The following is a 21,074-nucleotide window of genomic DNA, read 5'->3' as shown; positions in this document are numbered from 1 at the left end:
AGGTAATTCGTAACGGGTAGCAAGTAACAAATGTAAAAGAGGTGCAGAAAGGTGGCCCAATCCTTTTTGTAGCAAAGGACAAGCCTGGACAAACTCTTATATAAAGCAAACTGCTCCGGAGGACACATGTGAATTTCTGTCAAGCTAGTTTTCATCATGCTCATATGATTCACGTTCGTTACTTTGATAATTTGGTATGTGGAAAAACATCCCACTTATGATTAAGCTCTCTCACAAGAATCCGCAACTACAAAAGAAGAATTAAGATAAATCTAACCATAGCATGAAACATATGGATCCAAATTAGCCCCTTACGAAGCAATGCATAAACTAGGGTTTAAGCTTCTGTCATTGTAGCAACTCATCATCTACTTATTACTTCCCAATGCCTTCCCCTAGGCCCAAATAATGGTGAAGTTTCATGTAGTCGACGTTCACATGAAACCACTAGAGGAGACACAACATACATCTCATAAAAATATAGAACGAATACGAAATTCACCGGAACAAACATAATCACTCGCAATGCACATTCATGTTCATAATCAGAGGAGTATTAATAGTCACTAAGGATCTGAACATATTATCTTCCACCAAGTAAACCAACTAGCATCAACTACAAGGAGTAATCAACACTACTAGCAACCGCTAGGTACCAATCGAAGGTTTGAGACAAAGATCGGATACAAGAGATGAACTAGGGTTTGGAGAGGAGATGGTGCTGATGAAGATGTTGATGGAGATTGACCCCTCTCGATGAGAGGATCATTGGTGATGATGATGGCTTCAATTTACCCCTCCAGGAGGGAAGTTTCCTTCGCAGAATAGCTCTCCCGGAGCACTAAATTGTTTCTAACGAAGTTCCGCCTCGAGACCGCGGCGCTACAAAACCCTTCATATAGTAGAAGATGGGCACCAGAGGCCTGCCAGGGGGCCCACAAGCCTGCAGGGCTCGCCCAGGGGGGTAGGGCGGACCCCTGGCTTGTGGCCACCTGGTGGTTCCCCTGATGTATTTCAGTCGCCCAATATTTTTTATATATTCTAAAATAATTCTCTTTAAGTTTTTAGGACTTTCGGAGTTGTGTAGAATAGGTCTGCCAGATTTGCTCCTTTTCCCATCCAGAATTCCAGCTACCGGCATTCTCCCTCTTCATATAAACCTTGTAAAATAAGAGAGAGAAAGCATAAGTATTGTACCATAATGTGTATTAACATCCCATAATGCAATAAATATCGATATAAAAGCATGATGCAAAATGGACGTATCTATATGCCCAAGGGCCACCTTTGGAGGAAGCGGCGTTGGCATCCGACTGCCCTTTGTTAGCTATGTTCTGCTCTAGAAAAGCGGTCAAGGTATCATGCCTGCAACATAGACAACAAAAAAACCATCCATCACTCGGAATACCTTGAAAAACAAAGAAAGAAGTACCACTCGATAAAAGAATATACGTTGATGCCACTCGCATGTCGACCTTGATGCGTGACAGAAAAACCTAGCGGGGCTTGGTGGTCGTGGTCTTGGGCTGCTTGGCGGCCTTCTCTGCTGGCACCTCTGGATCACTCTGACCTTGTTTGGAAATGCGGGTCATCATGGCCGACACAGCCAGCTTCGCCACCTTTGGAGTCTTAGCACCCCAGTACAAACTCTAGGGTCCTGGCACGCCTAGGAGCAAGTCTTAGGCGGGACTTCATCAGACGGAGAAGAGTTCACCTCGCCCGTATTTGTCACCACTCTCCTTCATGTCCTGGTTGTCATCTTCGTCCTCTTGGTGCTCGATGTCACTCGCCACATTGATAGGTGCCCAATCAACCACTAGAACGGAGCTAACCAACCCTATAAAAGCTTGTCGAGTGGTGGAGTCAGAATTACAAAAGGAAACGACAAGAGATAAAGAAGTTCACTCAGTCCAAGCACATGAAGCCTTACCTCATTCGGCGGGTACTTCGTCGAGAAAGGAGGCACCAACCTGGTACCCCTGGCATTGTGTCGCATGGCTGTTATGGCCTTGAGCTTTTCTTCAAGTTGATTCGCCCCAATCTCCTCTGGTTGGACACGGGTTGGATCATTCAGACCGCTATAAATCCATATGGGGTGGACCCTCGCGTGTAGAGGCTGGATCCTTCGCTGGAAAAAGACTACCAGAAGGTCCACCATGTTGATGTTCTTCCGCAACAGAGAAACCAGTGCTATCGCCATGTGTTTATGTCCGTCCTCTCTTCCTTCGACACAGTCAATGAGGGACATGTTGGATTTCGGGCTCCGCAAAACCCTAAGGATTCAAACACTGGGGCGTGTACATAGGTTCCTCCCTATCTCACGTTGCCTAGCCTCTACTCGACGGGAACAGTGAAAAACTCACTTGAAGGTGAGGAGAACTCAGAACATAATAGTTTACCTAGGTTCGGGCCACTGTGAAGCATAAAACCCTACTCCCGCTTTGGTGGATTACCTCTCAGAGAGGTTGATGAACGAGATAGTAGAGTGCTTTTGTGCCTCCGGAGGCCAAGTGGTTTGGTGTGTTGCTCTAGGGTTCTGATCCCCCGATCTATTTCTAAGGTATCCTACCCTCTCTATTTATAGTGGAGGCTAGGGTCCTCTTCACTTATAGTTGGCGGGAAGGGATCCCACAATGGCCAGTTTCGGTGGGAGACAAGGGAACATGCCTTCCCTGTCAAAAGTGGTGTTCGCCTTTAAAGCCGCAGCCAGCACCACAGAGGTGAGCGCAGGGATGACGTCCGTCCTGCCGGCGGGCGACCAGGGTCTTCTTGCACCGGAAGGGAAACCTTTAGAAGATGCCTTTGGGATCCGGATTTGCTTCCACCTTCTTTTCACCAATAGGGGAAGTTGTCCTGTTCTACCACCTTCTGATCGCCGGCCCTTTCCTGGCGTCACCCTTTAATCCTGAGGCCTAGCCTTACCTCGGAATATCCGCCGCTCCGGGGGATCCTGAGTAGGCCCCCCTGCGGGTCTTGACGCTGCTCCTCCTCGTGATTCTTGGCCCCTCGCGAGGGCCTTGTTCAGGGTGGTGTTGTTCCTTTGCTGATCTTGTGTTGACGAAGTGGGCCAGCCGTGGGCCGCACACATGCAGGTATGGGTACCCCCGTTCCCAGAAAGCCGACAGTAGCCCGCGGGCCCAAGGCCCGCCTAGGTTGGCTTCCTGGCGAAGCCTTGAAGACGACCCGAAACATCACGGGCCCCATTTGCCTATGGCTCTAGCGACCCACGTGTCTCCCTCCCTCCTCGAGGTGCCCCGGTGGTGCCAGGCCACGACGGTGCAAATCCCAAGAGTCGTGCAAGCCATCATTTTTCCCACTGAATGCGACCGCACCCAATGGCCCTAGCGGATGTGACTGATCGATGGACAGGTGAGGCGGCGTAAGTGGCAGCGCTTACGTCGGCCCACCTCGCGGCCCTCGTGAGGCATGCGATGCCCATGCCCTTGCAAAGGTTGGTGGCTAGGGCTCACCCATAAGTACGCCCCGCCTCCTGTGGGGAAAGGCACCGCAACCTTGGGCTCCTTGCCTGCTTCACCCATCTGCCGCGAGGAGAATTCTTCCCCTTCTTCCCTCTTCATCTTCATGGCATCCCCCGGAGATGGCTCTGGATGGGGAAAGCATGCCGTGCCACCTGCCCCTTCGTCCACCACCGGGGGTAGTGGCGGAGGGCCTTCGGGGCCTTCGCTCTTCCGCCCACGCTGAGTGATGGCTGACGAGTAAGTCCTTTGTTGCATTTCCTTTGTGGTCCTATCCGCTATCCTCGGGTTGATTTTCCTTCTTCTTCAGCACGTCCTCCTTCGAGAAGCTGACATTGGAGGGCTTCAGGAGGAGGCATAGGGGCTGCGAGCCCAACTTGTGAATGCCGAAGCCGCCCTCCGAACCGCTTGTGGGGAGGAGGTGGTGGCCATAGCGGAGCTGGCGTCACTACGGTAGCAGGTCCAAGAGGCGACCGACACCAACCTGGCTGCCGAGGGTGAGGCGTCGAACTCCTGAATGATGGCCTCCGTGATGTCCAACCCGGTATCTAGGTTGTCCCTCACGGGGCAAAGCCCCGGCACCCTGGAGGAGCCGAGTGGCTTTGTGACCAGTAAGACACTCGAGCCGCTCTGCAACGTCAAGCCCCAATCTTGATGATTGGTAGGCTCCTGAGGCGCGCCTAGGAACCCCCTTTCTGGCGCCCGAGCGATTCTGCACTTTCTCCCTTTGGTCATTGCCCCCCCGGGGGGGCTCCTGAAACTCTTTGTGGTGGCATGGAGTAGTTGTCTTCCAGCTTTTTTCCTTCTTTTCATTTTTCAAACATCGGACATTAAGACTAGAGAAAACCAACTTAAGAAATCAGCCGGTTCAAACTCAGCGAAAAATAGTCCGAATCGAAAAGAAAGCAAGTGCCGCATCCGACATTTAAAGATGGCATAGTCATTGGCGGACTATATGGGTTTCCTTACTAGCTGCAAGCATGGTCATTGGCAGGCCATGTTGATTGCCTTTGGGATGGGGTGGACCCCTTCCGTGTCCTCGGGGGGCCCTGGGCGTATATAGCCTCGGCTCGTTATTACGTGAGAGTGTCACGGCGGGGGTGTATATGGGAGGTCGCGAGGACGCTTTGGCCTCGCGAGTGTCCCTACCCTCGAGCCATTGGGGCCTAAGCTTCTGGAGTCATTGGGGACTATGTTGTACCAAGCGCGGAGTGGGTTCTTCCACTAGGTGTCGGGTGGACCCCTTCGGTGTCCTCGGGGGGCCCTGGGCGTATACAAGCTCGGCTCGTCATTACGTGAGAGTGTCACGGGATGAAGTAGGTTCCGGAAGGATTGAAGGATGATGTAGAGGTGTGACGGGTCGATGCGGGTATTGCGTGCTTGCGCTCCTTCCCAGGAGGCCTGTTTAAGGGCTTTTATGACTCTACATTGTCAGGTCCCAGTCCTTCACATTTCCCGACCGCCGTTGCGTGTGACCGAGTGAACGGATGTAGCTACGGGGTTGGGCCCTGCTTCCCCTGACACCAACCGGATCTGGGACGTTGTTAAGGGCAGCTGGTGGCCTTATGACCGATAAGGCTCCTGTGGCATGCTATCCCACACACAACAGCGCCAGAAGTTGACACGTTGACAGAGGTTGGGCTTGCGTTGGTTCTTCCCTTGAAGAGGAAAGGGTGATGCAGCACAGGAGCATTAAGTATTTCCCTCAGTTTGAGAACCAAGGTATCGATCCAGAAGGAGGGTCTCGTCAAGTCCAGAGTACCTGCGCAAACACAAACAAGCTTGCACCCAATGCTTCAAAGGGGTTGTAAATCCCTTCAAGATTGTTTGCAAAGTGAGATCTGAAGGCGGAAAGTGCAACAAAGTAAAAAGTGTAAGGCTGAAAATATGGTGTGGAGTAGACCCTGGGGGCCATAGTGTTCACTAGAGGCTTCTCTCAAAATAGCAAGTACCACGGTGGGTGAACAAATTACTGTCGAGCAATTGATAGAACCGCACAAAGTCATGACGATATCGAAGGCAATGATCATGCATATAGGCATCACGTCCGAGACAAGTAGACCGATACTTTCTGCATCTACTACTATTACTCCACACATCGACCGCTATCCAGCATGCATCTAGTGTATTGAGTTCATGACGAACAGAGTAACGCTTTAAGAAAGATGACAAGATGGAGAGGGACAATCTCAAACCAATGATGAAAACCCCATATTTTTACCCTTGATGGCAACAACACGATGCATGCCTCCCTACCCGTTCTGTCACTGGGTGAGGTCACCGTACGGTATGAACCCAAAACCAAGCACTTCTCCCATTGCAAGAATCATAGATCTAGTTGGCCAGACAAAACCCACAACTCGAAGAGAATTACAAGGATATGAAATCATGCATAAGAGAGATCAGAAGAAACTCAAATAAGATTCATAGATAATCTGATCATAAATCAACAATTCACCGGATCTCGACAAACACACCGCAAAAGAAGATTACATTGGATAGATCTCCATGAAGATTATGGAGAACTTTGTATTGAAGATCCAAGAGAGAGAACAAGCCATCTAGTTACTAGCTATGGACCCGTAGGTCTATGGTGAACTACTCACGCATCATCGGAGAAGTCATGGTGTTGATGAAGAAGCCCTCCGTGTCCGAATCCCCCTCCGGCAGGGCACCAGGATTTGCCCCAGATGGGATCTTGCGGAGACAGAAGCTTGCGGCGGCGGAAAAGCGATTGCGATTGTCTCTTGATTTTTTCTAGAATTTTTGGGATTATATAGGCGAAAGACCTAGGTCAAGGGACCTCCAGGGGGCCGACAAGCCTGGATGGCGCGCCCCCCTGGCCACGGGATGGGGGCTTGTGGGGCCCCTGGAGCTCCTCTGGCTTGGCTCCCAAGTTCTCCAATCTTCTTCCGTTCCAAAAAAAATCTTTTCGGGGATTTTCTTCCGTTTGGACTCCGTTTCAAAATGTCCTCTGAAAGGGGTCAAAAACATGGAAAAAACTTGAACTGACACTTGTCACTGAGTTAATAAGTTAGTCCCAGAAAATAAATAAAAAGCATGCAAAACATCCAAAGTTTGACAAGATAAAAGCATGAAACCATCAAAAATGATAGATACGTTGGAGACGTATCAAGCATCCCCAAGCTTAACTCCTGCTCGTCCTCAAGTAGGGAAGTGATAAGGAATGAATTTTTGATGTGGAATGCTACCTAGCATAGTTGTCCTTTGAACTTCTTTCACGTGGCATGAAAATAGTAATGCTTCAAGCAAACTAGCAAAGTAATCATGAACTTTTAAAATAACAAGGCCAAAGAAAGTTATCCCTACAAAATCATATAGTCTGGCTATGCTCCATCATCCTCACACAACTAATGTAAATCATGCACAACCCCGAAATTGGCCAAGTAATTGTTTTCGCACTCTTACTTTCTAAAACCTTTTATAACTATCACGCAATCACTACTGGAAAACAGTTTTTTGCCATCTACCTAGTCTTTGCTGTCTGCTAGCTGATGGCAAAGAGTGTCTTTGCCGTCAGCTTCAGCAAAACAGATGGCAAAGCACTGGCTGATGGCATAGAGTGTTTTTGCCATCAATCACATCTTTGCCGTCTGCTAGCGGACGACAAAGAGTCCGGAGGGTGACGACAAAGATGTAGATGGGCCCACCTGACCACGGGGTGGTTAGGTCAAACTGGAGTCCCTTCTTTGCCGTTTGCTAGCGGACGGCAAATAGTCTGGAGGCAGATGGCAAAGAGTCTAGACTCTTTGTCTTGCGCCGGCAGACGGCGAAGCGCTAACTCCGTTAACGACTCCTTCCCCCACCCCGCCCCTCTCTCTCTCTGTAACGGCTCACCCCGCTTGCCCCTCTCTCTCTCCCAATCCACGACGCCCACCGGCCGCCGCCACCACCGTCGCGCTGCCGCCCCCGTCACGCCGCTGCCCATGTCGCCCCCACCACAGCCCCTATCGCCCCCACCGCCGCCCCTGTCGCCCCCGCCGCCGCCCCTATCGCCCCCACCGCCGCCCCTGTCGCCATCGCCGCCACCGTCGCACCACCACCACCGTCCCGCCGCTACCCCACCTCGCCTCCGCTGCCGTTGCCCCACCACCGTCGCGCCGCCACCCCTAGCGCCTTCGGCGCCGCCGCGCCAACCCCAACACCCCGGCACCTCCACAGCCGCCCCTCCCAGTGAGCCCCCACACCCCCACCCCCCACCCCCCACCCGCATTATTTTTTAGTAGTTTTAGTAGTTGTTATTGTTAGTAGTTTTAGTGGTAGATTTAGTTAGGTTAGTAGTTTTAGTTAGGTTAGTTAGTTAGCTTGGTTAGTTAGGTGGAGGAGGAGAAGAGGAGAACAGGAGGAGGAGGACGAGAAGAGGAGAAGAAGAAGAGGAGTAGGAGGAGGAGGAGGAGGAGGAGAAGAAGAAGAAGAAGAAGAAGAAGAAGAAGAAGAAGAGGAGAAGAAAAAATAAGAAGGAGAAGAAGAAGACAAAGAAGACGAAGAAGAGAAGAAAAAAATAAGAAGGAGAAGAAGTAAAGAAGAAGAGATGAAGAAGAGAAGAAGATAATAAGAAAAAAATAAGAAGGAGAAGAAGAGAAAAAAGAAGAAGAAGTTGATTTTTTATTGTTTGGTATTTGGTGGTAGCTAGAATCTTTTTTAGTTACTTAGTGGTAGATTCTGTTTTTGTTATAGTGGTAGATTTTGTTTCTGTTATTTTTTACTGTTTAGTGCTATCTAGGTTTAGCGATAGGTTTAGTTAGCTTAGTTAGTTAGGTTAGTTAGTTAGTTAGCTTAATAGAAAGAATAGGAAGAAGAAGAAGAGGAGGAGGAGGAGAAGAGGAGAAGAGGAGGAGGAGAAGAAGAAGAATAAGAAGAGGAGGAGGAGGAGAAGACAAAAATAAGAGATAATTACCTCTATTCTTGATTTCTTTTTCTTCTTCTACTCCTCCTCTTTCTTCTCCTCTATCTTATTCTCCTTACCTTATTTTCCCCCCAACAATGAGATAATTAGCCCATTTAGCTTTAAAATGGCATAAAAACCTTGGTTAGCTCATGAATATTATATTCTTAACTTGTTTTCCTCTAAAATGACATAATTAGAATATTTGTGTTGATCGGGTGGATTTACATGTGATAGTTGTCTCGTAGCTATGAGGTCTGCTGTGCGGAGACCTGCCCATGAGTTGTACGAGCTCCGCCCCTGCATTCGTGGGTCAGTACAAATTTCATCTCCTCCCCGCCCCTTCATTTACTGTGGATCGGTTTCCAGATGAAACTTTCTAGATTTAGGTAATTAAATTAATTTTTCAGTATGCGTCTCCCGTTCGAAAGGGCGACATCTATAGATATGCATGTCTTTGCATATTTATAACCGCCATCCTTTCGAATTATCCAACATTATCCATGATCAGCCCGAGTATGTGTAGATTGGGTTCGTTTTCCCATATGCTGCGCTCTGGATCCGATGCGGAATTTCGTCAGTGCCTCCCTGTTTTTCTCCGGATGCACATCCTCTTTGTTTATTTTGGAGACGTGTATCAGGAGAACAGCGGGGAGGTGCTGCCGAAATTTTGCGTTGGATCTGGAGCACAGCATGGGAAAACGAACCCAATCTACACATACTCGGGTGGGATTAGGACTTATCTTTACATATTAGCGTGTAGGTTGCGTGGACGTAATAAAAATGGCGAACCTGATTAACCGATGAATATAAATGCTAAATTATATATAAATATATTTCTTCTATCTTTAGTAGCTAGGCAAGATGAGTGATCGTGCGTGGATGTATACCGGTCACCCTAGTCAGAAAGAGATGACGAAAGAATGGTTTGTAAAAACAAAGTAATTTGTGAAAGACGCATTCGCAAATGGCCAGGAAAGAAACTATTGCCCGTGTCCTGGATGCGACAACTATAAAAAGACGATAGAGGCTCTAATGATTAAACACCTGCAGAGGAGGGGTTTTAAGCCTAATTATACGGTGTGGACATTTCATGGTGAGTCTATACAACGCACAAGAGCTGAGGTGGTCCGTCGTCGCACGGACGAGCATGGTACCGGGATCGAAGACATGGTGCAAGACTTAGATGATGCTCAGGATTCGGAAGATGAGATGGAGGAATCTGCAAAGGCCTTTTATGAAATGTTGGAGTCTTCAAAATGTCCTCTCCATGAGAACACTGAGCTTTGTCAGCTGGATACAATTGCACAAGTAATGGTTCTAAATGCTCAGTTCAACTTGGGAAGAGAATTCTACGACGCGATGATGACACTATTTGGACACTTCCTACCCAAAGGCCATATCATGCCTGCAAACCTGTACCAGTCGGACAAAATACTTCGTGTACTTAAGATGCCCTATGAGAAGATAGATGCATGTGAGAAAGGATGTGTCTTATTTAGGAAGGAGTATGTGTTGGAATTATGCCCTAGAGGCAATAATAAATGTATAGTTATTATTATAATTCCTGTATCAAGATAATAGTTTATTATCCATGCTATAATTGTATTGAATGAAGACTCATTTACATGTGTGGATACATAGACAAAACACCATCCCTAGCATGCCTCTAGTTGGCTAGCCAGTTGATCAATGATAGTCAGTGTCTTCGGATTATGAACAAGGTGTTGTTGCTTGATAACTGGATCACGTCATTGGGAGAATCACGTGATGGACTAGACCCAAACTAATAGACGTAGCATGTTGATCGTGTCATTTTGTTGCTACTGTTTTCTGCGTGTCAAGTATTTATTCCTATGACCATGAGATCATATAACTTACTGACACCGGAGGAATGCTTTGTGTGTATCAAATGTCGCAACGTAACTGGGTGACTATAAAGATGCTCTACAGGTATCTCCGAAGGTGTTAGTTGAGTTAGTATGGATCAAGACTGGGATTTGTCACTCCGTGTGACGGAGAGGTATCTCGGGGCCCACTCGGTAATGCAACATCACACACAAGCCTTGCAAGCAATGTAACTTAGTGTAAGTTGCGGGATCTTGTATTACGGAACGAGTAAAGAGACTTGCCGGTAAACGAGATTGAAATAGGTATGCGGATACTGACGATCGAATCTCGGGCAAGTAACATACCGAAGGACAAATGGAATGACATACGGCATTATACGAATCCTTGGCACTGAGGTTCAAACGATAAGATCTTCGTAGAAAATGTAGGATCCAATATGGGCATCCAGGTCCCGCTATTGGATATTGACCGAGGAGTCTCTCGGGTCATGTCTACATAGTTCTCGAACCCGCAGGGTCTGCACACTTAAGGTTCGACGTTGTTTTATGCGTATTTGAGTTATACGGTTGGTTACCGAATGTTGTTCGGAGTCCCGGATGAGATCACGGACGTCACGAGGGTTTCCGGAATGGTCCGGAAACGAAGATTGATATATAGGATGACCTCATTTGATTACCGGAAGGTTTTCGGAGTTACCGGGAATGTACCGGGAATGACGAATGGGTTCCGGGAGTTCACCGAGGGGGGGGGGCAACCCACACCGGGGAAGCCCATAGGCTTTGGGGAGACACACCAGCCCTTAGTGGGCTGGTGGGACAGCCCCAAAGGGGCCTATGTGCCAAGGATAAGAAATCAAAGGAAAAGGAAAAATAAGAGGGAGGAGGTGGGAAGGGAGGAGGACTCCCTCCCACCAAACCTAGTCCAACTCGGTTTGGGGGGGAGACTCCTCCCCCTTGGCTCGGCCGACTCCTTGGGGGTCGTTGGACCCCAAGGCAAGGCCCCCCCTCCCTCCTCCTATATATATGGAGCAATTAGGGCTGATTTGAGACGACTTTCTCACGGCTGCCCGACCACATACCTACACGGTTTTTCCTCTAGATCGCGTTTCTGCGGAGCTCGGGCGGAGCCCTGCTGAGACAAGGTCATCACCAACCTCCGGAGCGCCGTGACGCTGCTGGAGAAATCTTCTACCTCTCCGTCTCTCTTGCTGGATCAAGAAGGTCGAGATCATCGTCGAGCTGTACGTGTGCTGAATGCGCAGGTGCCGTCCGTTCGGTACTAGATCGTGGGACTGATCGCGGGATTGTTCGCGGGGCGGATCGAGGGACGTGAGGACGTTCCACTACATCAACCGCATTCTCTAACGCTTCTGCTGTACGATCTACAAGGGTATGTAGATCACTCATCCCCTCTCGTAGATGGACATCACCATGATAGGTCTTCGTGCGCGTAGGAAATTTTTTGTTTCCCATGCGACGTTACCCAACAGTGGCATCATGAGCTAGGTTCATGCGTAGATGTCTTCTCGAGTAGAACACAAAAGTTTTTGTGGGCGATGATGTGCGTTTTGCTGCCCTCCTTAGTCTTTTCTTGATTCCGCGGTATTGTTGGATTGAAGCGGCTTGGACCGACATTACTCGTACGCTTACAAGAGACTGGTTTCATCGTTACGAGTAACCCCCTTTGCTCAAAGATGACTGGCAAGTGACGGTTTCTCCAACTTTAGTTGAATTGGATTTGACCGAGGAGGTCCTTGGATGAGGTTAAATAGCAACTCATAGATCTCCGTTGTGGTGTTTGCGTAAGTAAGATGCGATCCTACTAGATACCCTTGGTCACCACGTAAAACATGCAACAACAAAATTAGAGGACGTCTAACTTGTTTTTGCAGGGTATGATTGTGATGTGATATGGCCAACGATGTGATGTGATATATTGGATGTATGAGATGATCATGTGTAATAGAAATATCGACTTGCACGTCGATGGTACGGCAACCGGCAGGAGCCATAGGGTTGTCTTTATACTAACGTTTGTGCTTGCAGATGCGTTTACTATTTTGCTAGGATGTAGCTTTAGTAGTAATAGCATAAGTAGCACGACAACCCCGATGGCAACACGTTGATGGATGATCATGGTGTATCGCCGGTGACAAGAAGATCGTGCCGGTGCTTTGGTGATGGAGATCAAGAAGCACGTGATGATGGCCATATCATGTCACTTATGAATTGCATGTGATGTTAATCCTTTTATGCACCTTATTTTGCTTAGAACGACGGTAGCATTATGAGGTGATCTCTCACTAAAATTTCAAGACGAAATTGTGTTCTCCCCGACTGTGCACCGTTGCTACAGTTCGTCGTTTCGAGACACCACGTGATGATCGGGTGTGATAGACTCAACGTTCACATACAACGGGTGCAAAACAGTTGCGCACGCGGAACACTCGGGTTAAGCTTGACGAGCCTAGCATGTGCAGACATGGCCTCGGAACACATGAGACCGAAAGGTCGATCATGAATGATATAGTTGATATGATTAGCATAGGGATGCTTACCACTGAAACTACTCTCGACTCACGTGATGATCGGACTTGGGATAGTGTAAGTGGATCATGAACCACTCAAATGACTAGAGAGATGTACTTTTTGAGTGGGAGTTTAGCATATAATTTGATTAAGTTGAACTCTAATTATCTTGAACATAGTCTAAGTCCACTTTGAATATATTTGTGTTGTAGATCATGGCTCACGCGACAGTCATCCTGAATTTTAATACGTTCCTAGAGAAAGCTAAGTTGAAAGATGATGGAAGCAACTTTGTAGACTGGGCTCATAATCTTAAGTTAATCTTACAAGCTGGGAAGAAGGATTATGTCCTTAATGCTGCGCTAGGAGATGAACCACCCGCTACGGCTGATCAGGATGTTAAGAACGCTTGGTTAGCACGTAAGGAGGACTAGTCAATAGTTCAATGTGCAGTCTTGTATGGCTTAGAACCGGGACTTCAACGTCGCTTTGAGCGTCATGGAGCATTTGAGATGTTCCAGGAGTTGGAGTTTATCTTTCAGAAGAACGCCCGGATCGAGAGGTATGAGACCTCCGATAAATTCTATGCTTGCAAGATGGAGGAAAACTCGTCTGTAAGTGAACATGTGCTCAAAATGTCTGGGTACTCAAACCGTCTAGCTGAACTGGGGATTGAACTCCCGCAAGAAGCTATCACTGACAGAATCCTTCAATCACTGCCGCCAAGCTATAAAGGCTTTGTGTTGAACTACAACATGCAAGGAATGAACAAGTCTCCCGGCGAGTTGTTTGCGATGTTGAAAGTCGCAGAGTCTGAACTCCGTAAAGAGCATCAAGTGTTGATGGTGAGCAAGACCAGTAGTTTCAAGAGAAACAGCAAAGGCAAGAAGGGCAATTCGAAGAAGAGCGTCAAGCCTGTCGCCAATCCGCCGAAGAAACCCAAGGATGGACCTGAGCCTGAAACAGAGTGCTTCCATTGCGAGGGTATGGGTCACTGGAAGCACAATTGCCCCAAGTATCTGGCAGATAAGAAGGCGGGCAAAGAAAAATCAGGTATATTTGATATACATGTTATTGATGTGTACTTAACCGGCTCTCGTAGTAGTGCCTGGGTATTTGATACCGGTTATGTTGCTCATATTTGCAACTCGAAGCAAGAACTACGGAATAGACGAAGGCTGGCGAAAGACGAAGTGACGATGCGCGTAGGAAATGGTTCCAAGGTTGATGCAATCGCCGTCGGCACAGTGTCACTTCAGCTACCATCGGGATTAGTGATGAACTTAAATCATTGTTATTTAGTGCCTGCGTTGAGCATGAACATTATATCTGGATCTTGTTTATTGCGAGATGGTTACTCTTTTAAGTCTGAGAATAATGGTTGTTCTACTTCTATGAGTAACATCTTTTATGGTCATGCACCGAATGTGAGAGGATTGTTCATATTGAATCTTGATAGCGATACGCATATACATAACATTGAGACCAAAAGAGTTAGAGTAAACAACGATAGCACCATATTTTTGTGGCACTGCCGCTTGGGTCATATTGGTGTAAAGCGCATGAAGAAACTCCATGCTGATGGACTTTTGGAGTCACTTGACTTTGATTCACTTGACACGTGCGAACCATGCCTCATGGGCAAGATGACTAGAACTCCGTTCTCCGGAACAATGGAGCGTGCAAGTGACTTGTTGGAAATCATACATACCGATGTGTGTGGTCCAATGAGCGTAGAGGCACGCGGCGGATATCGTTATTTTCTCACCTTCACTGACGATTTGAGTAGATATGGTTATGTCTACTTGATGAAGCACAAGTCTGAAACATTTGAAAAGTTCAAGCAATTTCAGAGTGAAGTGGAAAATCATCGTAACAAGAAGATCAAGTTCCTGTGGTCTGATCATGGGGGTGAATATCTGAGTTTCGAGTTTGGTGCTCACTTAAGACAATGTGGAATTGTTTCGCAGTTAACACCGCCTGGAACACCACAGCGTAATGGTGTGTCCGAATGTCGTAATCGTACTTTGTTAAAGACGGTGCGATCTATGATGTCTCTTACTGATTTGCCGTTATCATTTTGGGGTTATGCATTAGAAATAGCTGCATTCACTTTAAATAGGGCACCATCAAAATCCGTTGAGACGACACCATACGAACTGTGGTATGGCAAAAGGCCAAAGTTGTCGTTTCTTAAAGTTTGGGGATGTGATGCTTATGTCAAAAAGCTTCAGCCTGAAAAGCTGGAACCCAAAGCGGAAAAATGCGTCTTCATAGGTTACCCAAAAGAGACAGTTGGGTACACCTTCTATCTCAAATCCGAGGGCAAAGTGTTTGTTGCTAAGAACGGAACTTTTCTCGTGAAGGAGTTTCTCTCGAGAGAATTGAGTGGGAGGAAGATAGAACTTGACAAGGTTGTCGAACCTCTCATCCCTCTGGATGGTGGCGAAGGGCAAGGGGAAACCTCTGTCATTGCGACGCCGGTTGAGGAGGAAGTTAATGATGATGATCATGAAACTCCAGTTCAAGTTTCTGTTGAACCACGCAGGTCGACGAGATCACGCGCTGCTCCAGAGTGGTACGGTAATCCCGTCTTATCAATCATGTTGTTAGACAACAATGAACCTGCAAATTATGAAGAAGCAATGGTGGGCCCAAATTCCAACAAATGGCTAGAATCCATGAAATCCGAGATAGGATCCATGTATGAGAACAAAGTGTGGACTTTGGAGATACTACCTGAGGGCCGCAAGGCTATTCAGAACAAATGGATCTTTAAGAAGAAGACGGACGCTGACGGTAATGTGACCATTTATAAAGCTCGACTTGTGGCAAAGGGTTTTTCACAAGTTCCAGGAATTGACTACGATGAGACTTTCTCTCCCGTGGCAATGCTTAAGTCCGTCAGAATCATGTTAGCAATAGCTGCATTTTTCGATTATGAAATCTGGCAGATGGATGTCAAAACGGCATTCCTTAACGGTTTCCTTAAGGAAGAGTTGTATATGATGCAACCCGAAGGTTTTGTCGATCCTAAAAGTGCTAACAAGGTGTGCAAGCTCCAGCGATCCATTTATGGACTGGTGCAAGCATCTCGGAGTTGGAACAAATGCTTTGATGAGGTGATCAAAGCATTTGGGTTTATACAAGTGGTTGGAGAATCTTGTATTTACAAGAAAGTGAGTGGGAGCTCTGTGGCGTTTCTAATATTATATGTAGATGACATATTACTGATTGGAAATAACGTAGAGCTTTTAGAGAGCATAAAAGGTTACTTGAATAAAAGTTTCTCTATGAAGGACCTAGGAGAAGCTGCTTACATTCTAGGCATTAAGATCTATAGGGATAGATCAAAACGCCTGATAGGACTTTCACAAAGCACATACCTTGATAAAGTTTTGAAGAGGTTCAAAATGGAACAGTCCAAGAAAGGGTTCTTGCCAGTGTTACAAGGTACGAGATTGAGTAAGACTCAGTGCCCAGCAACTAATGAAGATAGAGAGCATATGCGCTCCATCCCCTATGCTTCAGCCATAGGTTCTATCATGTATGCGATGTTGTGCACTTGACCGGATGTTAGCCTAGCCATAAGTATGGCAGGTAGGTTCCAGAGTAATCCAGGAGTGGATCACTGGACAGCAGTCAAGAATATCCTGAAGTACCTGAAAAGGACTAAGGAGATGTTTCTCGTGTATGGAGGTGACGAAGAGATCGCCTTAAAAGGTTACGTCGATGCAAGCTTTGACACAGATCCGGACGACTCTAAGTCACAAACCGGATACGTATTTATTCTTAATGGGGGTGCGGTAAGCTGGTGCAGTTCCAAGCAAAGCGTCGTAGAAGATTCTACATGTGAAGCGGAGTACATGGCTGCCTCGGAGGCGGCTAAGGAGGGTGTCTGGATGAAGCAGTTCATGACGGATCTTGGAGTGGTGCCAAGTGCACTGGATCCAATAACCTTGTTCTGTGACAACACTGGTGCCATTGCCTTAGCAAAGGAACCAAGGTTTCACAAGAAGACCAGACACATCAAACGACGCTTCAACCTCATCCGCGACTACGTCGAGGAGGAGGACGTAAATATATGCAAAGTGCACACGGATCTGAATGTAGCAGACCCACTGACTAAACCTCTTCCACGGCCAAAACATGATCGACACCAGAACTGTATGGGTGTTAGATTTATTACAATGTAATTCACATGGTGATGTGAGGGCTAGATTATTGACTCTAGTGCAAGTGGGAGACTGTTGGAATTATGCCCTAGAGGCAATAATAAATGTATAGTTATTATTATAATTCCTGTATCAAGATAATAGTTTATTATCCATGCTATAATTGTCTTGAATGAAGACTCATTTACATGTGTGGATACATAGACAAAACACCGTCCCTAGCATGCCTCTAGTTGGCTAGCCAGTTGATCAATGATAGTCAGTGTCTTCGGATTATGAACAAGGTGTTGTTGCTTGATAACTGGATCACGTCATTGGGAGAATCACGTGATGGACTAGACCCAAACTAATAGACGTAGCATGTTGATCGTGTCATTTTGTTGCTACTGTTTTCTGCGTGTCAAGTATTTATTCCTATGACCATGAGATCATATAACTTACTGACACCGGAGGAATGCTTTGTGTGTATCAAACGTCGCAACGTAACTGGGTGACTATAAAGATGCTCTACAGGTATCTCCGAAGGTGTTAGTTGAGTTAGTATGGATCAAGACTGGGATTTGTCACTCCGTGTGACGGAGAGGTATCTCGGGGCCCACTCGGTAATGCAACATCACACACAAGCCTTGCAAGCAATGTAACTTAGTGTAAGTTGCGGGATCTTGTATTACGGAACGAGTAGAGAGACTTGCCGGTAAACAAGATTGAAATAGGTATGCGGATACTGACGATCGAATCTCGGGAAAGTAACATACCGAAGGACAAAGGGAATGACATACGGGATTAGACGAATCCTTGGCACTGAGGTTCAAACGATAAGATCTTCGTAGAAAATGTAGGATCCAATATGGGCATCCAGGTCCCGCTATTGGATATTGACCGAGGAGTCTCTCGGGTCATGTCTACATAGTTCTCGAACCCGCAGGGTCTGCACACTTAAGGTTCGACGTTGTTTTATGCGTATTTGAGTTATATGGTTGGTTACCGAATGTTGTTCGGAGTCCCGGATGAGATCAAGGACGTCACGAGGGTTTCCGGAATGGTCCGGAAACGAAGATTGATATATAGGATGACCTCATTTGATTACCGGAAGGTTTTCGGAGTTACCAGGAATGTACCGGGAATGACGAGTGGGTTCCGGGAGTTCACCGGGGGGGCAACCCACCCCGGGGAAGCCCATAGGCTTTGGGGAGACACACCAGCCCTTAGTGGGCTGGTGGGACAGCCCCAAAGGGGCCTATGCGCCAAGGATAAGAAATCAAAGGAAAAGGAAAAAAAGAGGGAGGAGGTGGGAAGGGAGGAGGACTCCCTCCCACCAAACCTAGTCCAACTCGGTTTGGGGGGGGGGGGGGGGAGAGTCCTCCCCCTTGGCTCGGCCGACTCCTTGGGGGTCCTTGGACCCCAAGGCAAGGCCCCCCCTCCCTCCTCCTATATATATGGAGCAATTAGGGCTGATTTGAGACGACTTTCTCACGGTTGCCCGACCACATACCTCCACGGTTTTTCCTCTAGATCGCGTTTCTACGGACCTCGGGCGGAGCCCTGCTGAGACAAGGTCATCACCAACCTCCGGAGCGCCATCACGCTGCCGGAGAACTCTTCTACCTCTCCGTCTCTCTTGCTGGATCAAGAAGGCCGAGATCATCGTTGAGCTGTACGTGTGCTGAACGCGGAGGTGCCGTCCGTTCGGTACTAGATCGTGGGACTGATCGCGGGATTGTTCGCGGGGCGGATCGAGGGACGTGAGGACGTTCCACTATATCAACCGCGTTCTGTAACGCTTCTGTTGTACAATCTACAAGGGTATGTAGATCACTCATCCCCTCTCGTAGATGGACATCACCATGATAGGTCTTCGTGCGCGTAGGAATTTTTTTGTTTCCCATGCGACGTTACCCAACAGTATGCACACTTGGACTATTGTCCCAATTGCGAGTCTTGCAGGTATCTTGTGGTAGACAACGGTATGGTGAGAAGAGGCAGACCAAAACCGCAGTTAGTGTTCTTCGGTATATGCCAATCGTACCAAGACTTCAACGTCTTTTCATGGTCGAAGAGACAGCCAGACAGATGACATGGCAAAAATTGGGCAAAAGAACCCTACTAGATGCGGATGGAATAAGATGGTGGTACACACATCGGATGGGGAAGCGTGGAAACATTTCGATGGATTGCATCAGGATAAAGCGGCAGATCCAAGGAATCCTCGAGTCTGCGCCGCCACGGATGGGTTTAATCCCTTCGGCATGACGGCAACGCAATATAGTTGTTGGCCTGTATTTTTCATTCCTCTCAATATCCCCCCGGGCAGATTATGTAAAGAAAGAACATATTTCTGACGTTGATAATTCCAGGGCCCAATTATCCGGGGAAGAATATGAATGTGTACCTACAACCTCTTAAGGATGAATTGGAAGAAGCTTGGGATAATGGGGTCAAGATATACGATGCGGCTAGAAAAGAAAACTTCAAAATGCATGTGTGGTACATGTACTCTATGCATGACTTGCCAGCGTATGCGCTATTCTCTGGATGGTGTGTGCATGGAAGGTTCCCGTGCCCCCAATGCAAGGCAGCTCTTTAGTATCATTGGTTGCAGGAGGGTCGGAAGTATTCTTGCTTTTACTTGCATAGACAGTTCCTGGATCCTGACCATCAGTTCAGAAAAGACAAGAAGAACTTTACCAAAGGTAAAGTTGTCAAAAACTTGGCACCACCTGCGTTGACAGGCCAATAGATCCTGGATCAGTTAAACGCCCTCGAGCCTGATCCAGAGCGTCCAGGGTATTTCAAGGGGTATTATTCAAAACACGCCGGGACTCACAAGCCATGCTTCTGGGATATGCCTTACTTCAAAGACCTCCTTCTTCCACACAATATCGACATGATGCACACTTAAAAGAATATCGGAGAGGCTATTTTTGGTACATTGTTCGACATAGATGGGAAGACAAAGGATAATACTAAGGCTAGAGTCTATTAAGAGACACTATGTCATAGCCGTTACAAAACATGCGAGAAGGCAAAGGAAAGCAGAAGTGGTCGAAGCCAAAGGCCTGGTTCAATCTTGGAAGGCCAGCTATGAGGGAAATTATCTTGTGGGTCAAAATGCACTTGATGTTCCCCGATGGGTATGCAGCGAATCTAAAGAGGTAGTTGAGTCTTGAAAAATTAAAAATCTTTGGTCTCAAGAGTCATGATTGGCACATATGGCTAGAACGGGTAATGTCGGTGATGTTACGTGGCTTTATTCCTGAGGATGAATGGCTAGTACTGGCGGAGCTGAGCTATTTTTTCTGTGTTCTTTGTGCAAAAGAATTGTCGCCTGGCGTGGTAGAATACATGGAGGAGTTTGCACCGGAGTTGTTGTGCAAGTTAGAGAAGATCTTTCCATCGGGCTTCTTTAATCCAATGCAGCATTTGATTTTACATCTACCGACCGAGGCAAGATTGGGTGGGCCCGTGCAAGATCGTTGGTTCTATGAAACTGAGAGGATGCAGAAGACCCTTAACGCTAAATGTAAAAATAAGCGTAGAATTGAAGCATCGATGGCTGAGGCATTCATTACTGAGGAGGTGGCAAACTTTCTGACAGCACACTACAAAGCCAAAAATCATCATTTGCATAATCCGAAGCCTCGGCACAATGATGCAGACCCTAAAAAGGTGGGTCGAACCTCAGCCTATTCAAAGGGAAGCTCGCACTAGCCGGTGCTTCGAAACCAATAACGTTGGATGTCGAAGAATGGCGGAACATTTCGTTGTATATCTTCAACAACCTAACAGAAGTGCGGCCTTACATCGAGTGAGTTGTCGGCACATTTTCCTGTAACTTATAATTCATTTGAACTGCTCTTATTTCCGGATATTTCAAACAGTCGTTACGTCGCCAAATTCTCGGATGGAGCGGTGATCGAAAATGATTCCGTCCAAGAGTATGAGCTTCTGTCAAAGACAGCACGCGGCTATCCCGGTTTCATCTCTTGGTTAAAACAAACGGTAATTATCAATAACGGACCATTTCATTTCTTGGTCTAACTTGCGGCTAATGCAACAATCGTTCCGTATTAAACTTGTAGGATAATTCAGAGTCTATGGATGCCGACTTGAGACAAGTCGCTAATGGTTTTGACTATAA

Source organism: Hordeum vulgare, chromosome 4H, assembly GCF_904849725.1.
Source record: "Hordeum vulgare subsp. vulgare chromosome 4H, MorexV3_pseudomolecules_assembly, whole genome shotgun sequence".
NCBI classification, from domain to species: domain Eukaryota; kingdom Viridiplantae; phylum Streptophyta; class Magnoliopsida; order Poales; family Poaceae; genus Hordeum; species Hordeum vulgare.
This window is presented reverse-complemented; position numbering follows the sequence as displayed.